Genomic DNA, 8,830 nt, shown 5'->3' with positions numbered 1-8,830 from the left:
GAGAAATTGGGGAAAAGCTTTTGGGAAAATTCGATTGATTAAGACAATACCCAAGGAAAAATCCACCTAGACTTTACTTATTATTTGACTCTGAATCAGACAATTAATTCATTTGACTTGATACGTAAAAGTCCCTAAGTTATATTATTATCCCTCTCGAGACTAATAATTTCTAACCCTAGGTTGATTAATTGAAATCTCTTTCTAATTAACGCCTAGTATTGCATTAACTCGATCTATGGATCTAATTATTAGGTTTCACCCTAATCTGGCAAAATCTTATCACCCTATCTCTAGACGTGCAATCAACTCCACTTAATTATGACAAATTTACTCTTAGATAGGGTCTATTACTCCTCTGAATAAGAGCATTAACTCGAATCAATATCCTGGAATATTAAAACAAGAATTAAGAACACATAATTAATAACAAGTGAAATATTTATCATACAATTCATATAATAATAACAAGATTCGTCTTAGGTTTTATTCCCCTTAGATATTTAGGGGGTTTAGGTCATAATTATGGAAGAAAACATCTCAGAAGAATAATGAATACAAAAAATAAAGAAAACCCAAAAACCCCTGAATGGAAATTGAAGGGAGATCTTCAATCTTGATGATGAATCCGGCTTCTAAGATGGACCAATCGGCTTCCCTTAAGTAATCCCTTGCCTCCTACTCTGCGTCCCCTTCCTAAGTGTCTCCCTAGGCTTTTAAATAGGCTTTAGACTGCCTAAGAGCCCTCAAAATTGGCCTTTTTCGAATAGGGTAATACTTGTGCTCGACAGGGGCACACTCGTGTGACACGCCCGTGTACGATTACTCTGGCCCATGGTCAAGGCTGTTGAATAGGCACGAGCATGTAGTCTACCCGTGTAAGTCGTGCTTCAATCCTACCAAAAGGACACAGCCGTAGGACATGCCCGTGTGAGGAAGTCCAGGCTGTGTTGATTTCCCATATGGGTCCATTTTCTCCGTTTTCGGCCTGTTTCTCTGTCTTTTTACTCTCCTATGCTCACTTAAGTATAAAACATGAAATTAAGGAATTAGGAGCATCGAATTCACCAAATCTAAGGAGAAACCATCCATAAATGTACTAAGCATGGGATAAAAACATGTATAAATTATGGTTTATCAAAACCCCCACACTTAAGCGTTTGCTTGTCCTCAAGCAAAATCCTCAACTTACAATCAAAATAAATTCTTCTCAATTTATAATCCCTATCAATAATGTCTCAAAATAATCCATAAGTATTCATACATTGAAAATTCAACTAAAAGTACATCAAAGTTTCAAACATTCCAAGTTGAGTATTTTATCACGAAAACATAGTTGTCTCCCTTATCTAAGTGATTACCTTTGATCAAAATATCATAGAGTTTAACATCCTCACTAAAGATTCACTCAAATCACTCTAGGTGTTTAAGGACATCAATTAAAGCACTCATTAGACAATATGAAAAGCTATTGCCATAGGCTTGCTTGAAAATGAAATATCCACCACTATAAATTGAGTTGATACATCAATCAAAAAAGTCTTTTAGAGGGTTGTAATGTGGCTTTGGTTAGGGGGTGTGGTCACAAGCTGAAAGAAAAGGTTAGAAGCGAGATTGAATTGAAAAATTACCTAGATAGAAATATAAAAAGTCATCAGATGAATACAAGTGAGTTTCTTCTCAGAATATGGAATTAATACTCGAGCTCAAAAATGACAAATTACTACTAATTCGTATTGAAGTAATTTTTTTTAAGAACAAGTCAAATACATAGATGAACAAAACATAGCTAAGCAATTAGTTCAAATCAAATCTCGACAAAAATAGGGATCAAATTAGGGGATTTCAACAATAATGGGTTATGGGTTAATATTGAGGGTAAATCAATTAATGGTTTGTTAGGCTCAAAGGGGTTCACTAAGGGTTAATTATGAAGGTAGGCTTTTGTGGAGTGAGTGGGTTAAACCTAATTGTCTTTATCATCTTGACATCTCAAATCAAATGGTGTGGTCTTGACATGCATAATCAAGCAAGTTCTAGAATAATAATTCAATATTGACACACTCAAAGCAATAATAAAAGTGAGCATGAAAGAAATAATAAATGTTTTAAAGGCTCAAGATCTCACAAAAATTATGGCTTTTTGATGTTTAAACTTGTGAATTTCAACTCAAGATAATACCTAAACTTAAGGAAGCAACCTAAAAGTTTTTTTACTTCTTCAAAAATCAACTTATCATGCATGATTCCCTAATCTCTTAAAATTTAAACAATCAATGCATAAATGCCTATGTTTTAATTCAATACATATCAATAAAAACCATTAATTAATTAAAATTCATTCTAATAGTGATATGAGTAATTCACGTAAGAATAAGAAGAAATTCAAGGATTTCTAATGATGATATAAGAGACCCTTCCCACACTTAAGATGTACATTTCCCTCAATGTACGAAGATAGATATAGTGAAAAATATAGATAAATAATGTTAAGATAGGGAGAGGGGTGAAACTTCCTGAATGATGAATGAATTCCTTGAATTGGAGTTATGGAGAATAATCAGCCAAGGCAATGATTAGAGTGGAGGAGGATACTCCGGTGGTGGTAGAGGTTTATTAGTCCATAAGTCCTACGCCAAAAGAATATTATATCTGGTGGTAGCTATGGTCGTGGTCGAGCAGGACATGGCAATCGTGGAGAACCTTTGCCAGTGGAGTTTTTAATTGCTATTTGATGATGAGCTTTGGAGCTCTTTACAACTGTGATAGAATTAGGAAGTTTTTAGGAAATATAAGGAAGTATAACTACTCGTAATGAAATAGCCGAAAATAAAAAATCGTAAAAACTAAAATTAAACTAAAAGTAAAGGAAAATAAAATAAAAGTACTTAAAGAAGATAAATAAAGATAAAAGTGAAAATAAAAATAAAAAATAAAAAATTTTTAAACATCGTCATCACCGGATGGTTCGCGAGGTGGTGGTGGCGATGAGATGTGAAGGTGTTGACAAATCTGGTGAAGTGTAGCATCAATGTGATCAAAGCGCTGAAAACATTGCTGCTCAAATCGTGTAAGGTGCTCAGAGATATCAGAGTATGAAGCCGCCGCATGAATTGGACGATGGATGGGTGGTGGCTGAGACGGTGGGTCCTTGTGACGTGGAGGGACATCATCAGTAATGTCCTCTGGGTCCTCCTCCTCGGTGGACTGGATGAGGCGGTACTGAGGAGGGTAGGTGCCACGTCGTTTCTTGATCATCCTCATGTTTAGCATGCTCGAGATGCCCTGTGGGGACATCTGGCCGATGAGAGTGAGGGAGGATGATTGTGCTACAGTGTTGAGGAGCCCAAAGTGTCATGCCAATCGAGTCACATAGGGCTCGATAGAGATGACCCCTCTCTTATGTCACTTCGTCTGATAGAAGATGGTGAGGGCAATGAAGTAGGCAAGGTCGAGGACGTGCCCGTTCACCATGCTCCATAAGAAATAGGCGTCGTGGGTGGTGACGGTGCTGGTGCTCTCTCGTCATCCCGTTAGAGTGTGAGCCAAGATGGCGTATAGGTACCTCAAGAATGGAGGGAGAGTCGATGCCTTGGAGCGACTAGGATCATAGGAGGCCGAGGCAAGGACGAGGTCCTACGAACACTTTGAGGGAGAGTAGTGGATGTGGCGGTCGAGTGTGTCGAGTTCATTGTTGTCCATGAACTCCTCTGTGTACAGCCCTAGTGCAATCCCAAACTCGGGTACGCTCTGGTGCACTAAACCACCAAGAAGGAACTAGACTGTTCCAGGATCGTCGAAGTTGGTCATGACAGTCTGAAGATGGAATGTCGAGCAGAGTTCCAATGTGAACTCGAGATACATCGGCTCGATGATCTCAAAGAAGAGCCCCCACCGGTCAATCGTTAGGAGGGCTCGGACCGCGTCAGCCAATTAAATCTGTTCAAGTGCAGTCCAATCAATACAGTAGCTCACACCTAGGGGTCGGACCCGTAATATCTAAAATATCTCCTCTTGGGGTCCCAAGGGGAACTCGAGGAAAGGGTGACGGATCTCAGTGGTAGGACCCGAGGATGATGATGTTCCTTTCCTCTTCTTCGAGGTGGGGACAGCGGTTTTCTTACCACGTGAGGATGACATTCTATACCTACATTAAAAAGTCGAAGTTCAACCAATACGCCTCAAAAATAGCATGGAAACACAAAACTAAATAGGAATATTTCATGAGATTCACGTACTAGATGAAGTAAACAAAACTAAAACAACTAAATCAAATATTTTAATTTATTAAAATAGGATTATGAGAATAATGCTATGGGAATATCTAATGCATGAGTGCATGTGGGTAAGCATAAAATACATGGAAACGAGAAAAATGGATGAATGTAGTATGAAAAATAGCAATATTCTTTAATGACAAGCATGCGTTTTATTATTCTACTATGAATATTCACTTAAGATAGTCTAATAGATCAGAGAAATCATGAAATAGGCAAAATATTTAAAGAAAATAGAGAGAAAAGAGTAAACAAATGCAAAAGGGAAAAGCTTGGGTCGTCTGAAATAGTGTTGTAGCCAGCGCATGGGCGTGTGGAGTTGCAGCGGCTAGGGTTAGGGATTTTTAGGGAAGGAGATTGTGAATAGTGAGGGGTTTATATGGATTTTAATTTTTGCCCGTGTGTTTCGTGGTTTTTAAATTTAGGCGTGTCTGACATTCGCCCCACACCCATGTTTCTTGGGTGTGTGGGTGGACATGGCTGTGTTGCACGGCCGTGTCTTCTGCCGTTCGTTTCTCCCACGCCCGTGTATGATAGCCCATGCCTATGTTAGTTTGACAGTGTCGACTATGACACGCCCGTGCTAAATTGATAGCCCACGGTTTGAAAATATGGGCGTGTAGCACGCTCGTGTTGGTTTGGCAGTTTTGCCTACGGTCTTATCACACGGCCATGAAAACTTATCGCATCCCGTATTGGGGAAAAAAATTTTGCCCTATTTTCACACGGCCGTGTCTCCTCCTGTGGTGTGTGCACGGCCTAAGGCATGCCAATGTCCCTGGCCGGGTGGATGGGAAAACCTTGTTTTTCGAGACTCAGTTAGTAGGTTAGATGTGAAAAACTAGAATTTAAATAAATCATTAGAGTTAGTGCTCAGGTTGCCTCCCGAGAAGCGCTTATTTATAGTCTAAGCTTGACTTACCTCTTTGGTGTGTGATCATGGTGGCTCAAGGAGTTTACACTCCTCATCCCTACTATCAACTTTATCAATATAAGGTTTAAGACGAGTATTGTTTACCTTAAAAGTTTCGAATTTGGGGAGAATTACCTCGATTGTACCATATGGGAAAATACTGAGTACCGTGAGAGGAATTTCTTCATTAGGTTCAGAAGTGGTAATGTGAGGATCTGCTACATCTAGTAGTACTTTGTCTCCAACCTTAAGATGTTTTGGTGCAACAGTGAGCTCGTCATGGTATGGTTTTGGTTTATCATGTGTCCTCGGTTTATGTGTCCTCCATTCATCTAGTTCCTAGATTTGTAGCTTTCGTTCTTTATAGATAGGTCCTTTGTTGTTGCTTGAACATGGCTCGTGTAGGTTTTCGAACTTATTTCGTGCAAAGTAGGTTGCACCACATGGTCAGTTTGAATAGAATGATTTATACAACCACCTTCAATTTTCGATGTGTTACTCGAATTACGAGCTTGAAGGGTGATTGTTTCGTCTCCTACACGAAGTGTGAGTTCACCTGTGCCAACATCAATTATCATTCTTGCGGTTGCTAAAAAGGGCCTCCTTAGAATTAAAGGAACGTTACTATCCACCTCTATGTCTAGAACAACGAAATCAACTGGGAGTATAAATTTTTTAATTTTAACGAGTACATATTCAATTATCCCCCTAGGAAATCTAATTGTTTTATCGGCTAATTGAATACTCATCCTAGTTTGTTTGGGTTTCCTAAGACCTAGTTGCGTAAACATTTTGTAAGGCATAAAATTGATACTAGCCTCTAAATCAGCCAAAGCATTATTAACATCTAGGCTACCAATTAAACAGGGAATCGTAAAACTCCCTGCATCATTGAATTTGTTGGCCAGCTTATTTTGTAGTATGGCTGAGCAAACCGCATTTAGTTCCACATGCGACGCCTCATCCAACTTTCGCTTATTTGTTAAAAGCTCCTTTAAGAATTTGTCTGCGGTTGGCATTTGCGAAAGAGCTTCAATAAATGGTAAGTTAATGTGTAACTTCTTTAATAATTTAAGAAATTTATCGAATTTTTCTTCTGTGTGGTCTTTCCTTATCGCGTTTGGGTATGGCACACTAGGTTTGTACTCATTACTTACCGGTTTCTGGTCATTTTGGTCCACCTCACCCTTACCTTTACTTACCACTGTTTCTTGCCTCGGTTCTGGTTCAGGTGCAACTAACCCTTCCTCATCTTGAATGGTAATTACATTGATTTGCTCCCTTGGGTTAGATTCAATGTTACTCAGTAGACTACCTTGTGGTCGTTCAGATATCAATTTAGCGAGTTGACCTATCTAAGTTTCGAGCCCTTGGATCGATGCTTGTTGATTTTTATGTGCTGTCTCGGTATTTTAAAAATGATTTTCTAACATCGAGATAAATTTTGTTAGTATCTCCTCAAGGTTTGGCTTTTGCTCTTGTTGATAGGGTGGTTGTTGGAAGCCTAGAGGTGGTGATGGTCACTGATTCCCTTGGCCTCCCCACGAGAAATTTGGGTGGTTCCTCCAACTTGCATTGTAAGTATTACTCTAAGGATTGTTTTGAGATCGAGGATTATTACCCATGTAATTTAACTGCTCGTTCTCCATGTTGTGGCCATAGGGTGGGTAATCTAAATTGCTTGATCCACCTCCACTTGCTTCGCACTGGATTACTGGGTAAACCTGTGAAGAACCAAGAAAATTGTCAATTTTTTTATTCAGAAGTTCTACCTGATTGGAGAGAATGGTGACTGAATTAACGTTAAAAATACCAGCTACTTTCATTGGCTTTGTCCTCATGACTTGCCACTGAAAAGTATTCAGTGACATCTCTTCTATAAATTCATAAGCATCGTCAGGTGTCTTATTATTGATAGTTCCACCAGCGGCTGTGTCGATCATCTGTCGAGTCGAAGGATTCAGACCATTGTGGAACGTTTGAACCTGTAGCCAGAGTGGTAACCCATGGTGAGGGAAATTTCTCAATAGATCCTTGTATCTCTCTCATGCATCATAGAGTGTTTCTAAATCCATCTGCACAAAAGAAAAGATATCATTACGTAATTTGGCTCTTTTAGCCAGCAAAAAATATATTAATAAAAAATTTTCGGTCATTTGTTCCCAAGTAGTGATTGACCCTCATGGCAACGAGTTTAACCATTGTTTAGCCTTATTCCTCAACGAAAAGGGAAACAATCGAAGGCGAATGGCATCATCAGAAACGCCATTGATTTTAAAAGTGTCGCAAAACTCTAAGAAATTTGCCAAGTGAACGTTGGGATCCTCGTCTTGCAAACCATCAAACTGAACAAACTGTTGGATCATTTAAATGGTGTTAGGTTTCAGTTCAAAATTATTGGTAGCCACAGTAGGCCTAACTATGCTCGATTCGGTTCTTGTTAAAGAAGGTTTAGCATAATCATACATAGTGCGCGGAGCAGGATTCTGATTAGAAGCAATTGCAGGAGGTAGCGGATTTTCTTGATTTTCAGCCATCTCCTCGGTTGTGGTTGAAATATCGTCCTCTTTCTCTTCCTCTGTGTATCTTAAGCTTCACCTTATTTCTTTTCGATTTCTGCGAACTATGCGATCGATCTCACTATCAAATAGTAATGGTCCTGACGGGTTTCTTCTGGTCATAAACAAGAAAAACCTATCAGAAGAAAATAAATGAAGAATTAGAAAAGAAAATAAAAAATTAAATTGCACTAAAAGTAAAATGGCTAAAGTAATAAAAATTGAGTGTTCCTAATATCCTAGTTCCCCTGCAACAGCGCCAAAAACTTGATACGTAATATTCATGACAGGTTTTAAAAATTTATAATTAAGCGTTCTTGAAACTAACTATTATCACGATGAAGGCAAGTGTACCTATCAAACAGTAGTATAGCTTTAGCAAGACTGGACTGTCGAACCCAAAGGAACCAAGAGTACTAGTAATTAATTTCTTTTTATTATCTAGCCTAAAAGTTAAGGGATTTGTTTGTAACACCCCAATCCCGTATCCGTCGCCGGAATAGATAAAGGGGCATTACCAGTCTTGAAACTCATATCAGAACAGTAAAATTTTTTTTTTTTGAACATTCCTTTAGATAAGTACTAGAGACAGTGAGGGATACAATTTAAACTTCTATAAGTACACATTCAAAAGATGCCATTTTCGCATGGCTTATATACATTAACCAAAATATCCTCTCACTACTAGTCTATTCTATACATGCCATAAGATAATCCAAAACGTAGCAGTACCAAACAATGGATAGTGATAGTGTGACTAGTTGCTGATGATCCCCGAGCCTGTAGCTTCGCAATGAGATCTATAAAATAGAGAAAACAAAGTAAACGGAGTAAGCATTACAATGCTTAGTAAGTTTTAAGCAGTGACAACAGATAACAATCAAATTATAACATAGTTGTTCATATTTTTATTTCACTCTTCCTTCGGGCATACCATCCCTTTACCGAATATGCACATCTCATCATATACAATAGGCAGATAAACTTTCACATAAAAGTGAGCTCATGTGACATAGATATATTGTATGATTTCACATATCCTCTCACACTGATCCGAAGTCACATAATCATAGGAATAGTCT

General features: G+C 38.5%; 1 non-coding gene across 1 annotated transcript; it reads left to right on the top strand.

Moving 5' to 3' along the window:
* Positions 1 to 7,191: 7,191 nt before the first annotated feature.
* LOC121230930 (small nucleolar RNA R71) lies at positions 7,192 to 7,298 on the top strand. The gene has a single exon (XR_005929002.1). It is a non-coding gene; the product is annotated as a small nucleolar RNA R71 (small nucleolar RNA).
* The last annotated feature ends 1,532 nt before the right edge of the window (positions 7,299 to 8,830 follow it).

This window comes from Gossypium hirsutum, chromosome A06 (assembly GCF_007990345.1).
Source record: "Gossypium hirsutum isolate 1008001.06 chromosome A06, Gossypium_hirsutum_v2.1, whole genome shotgun sequence".
NCBI classification, from domain to species: Eukaryota; Viridiplantae; Streptophyta; class Magnoliopsida; order Malvales; family Malvaceae; genus Gossypium; species Gossypium hirsutum.
The sequence above is the reverse complement of the archived record's forward strand: the minus strand, read 5'-3'. Positions and strand labels throughout refer to the sequence as shown.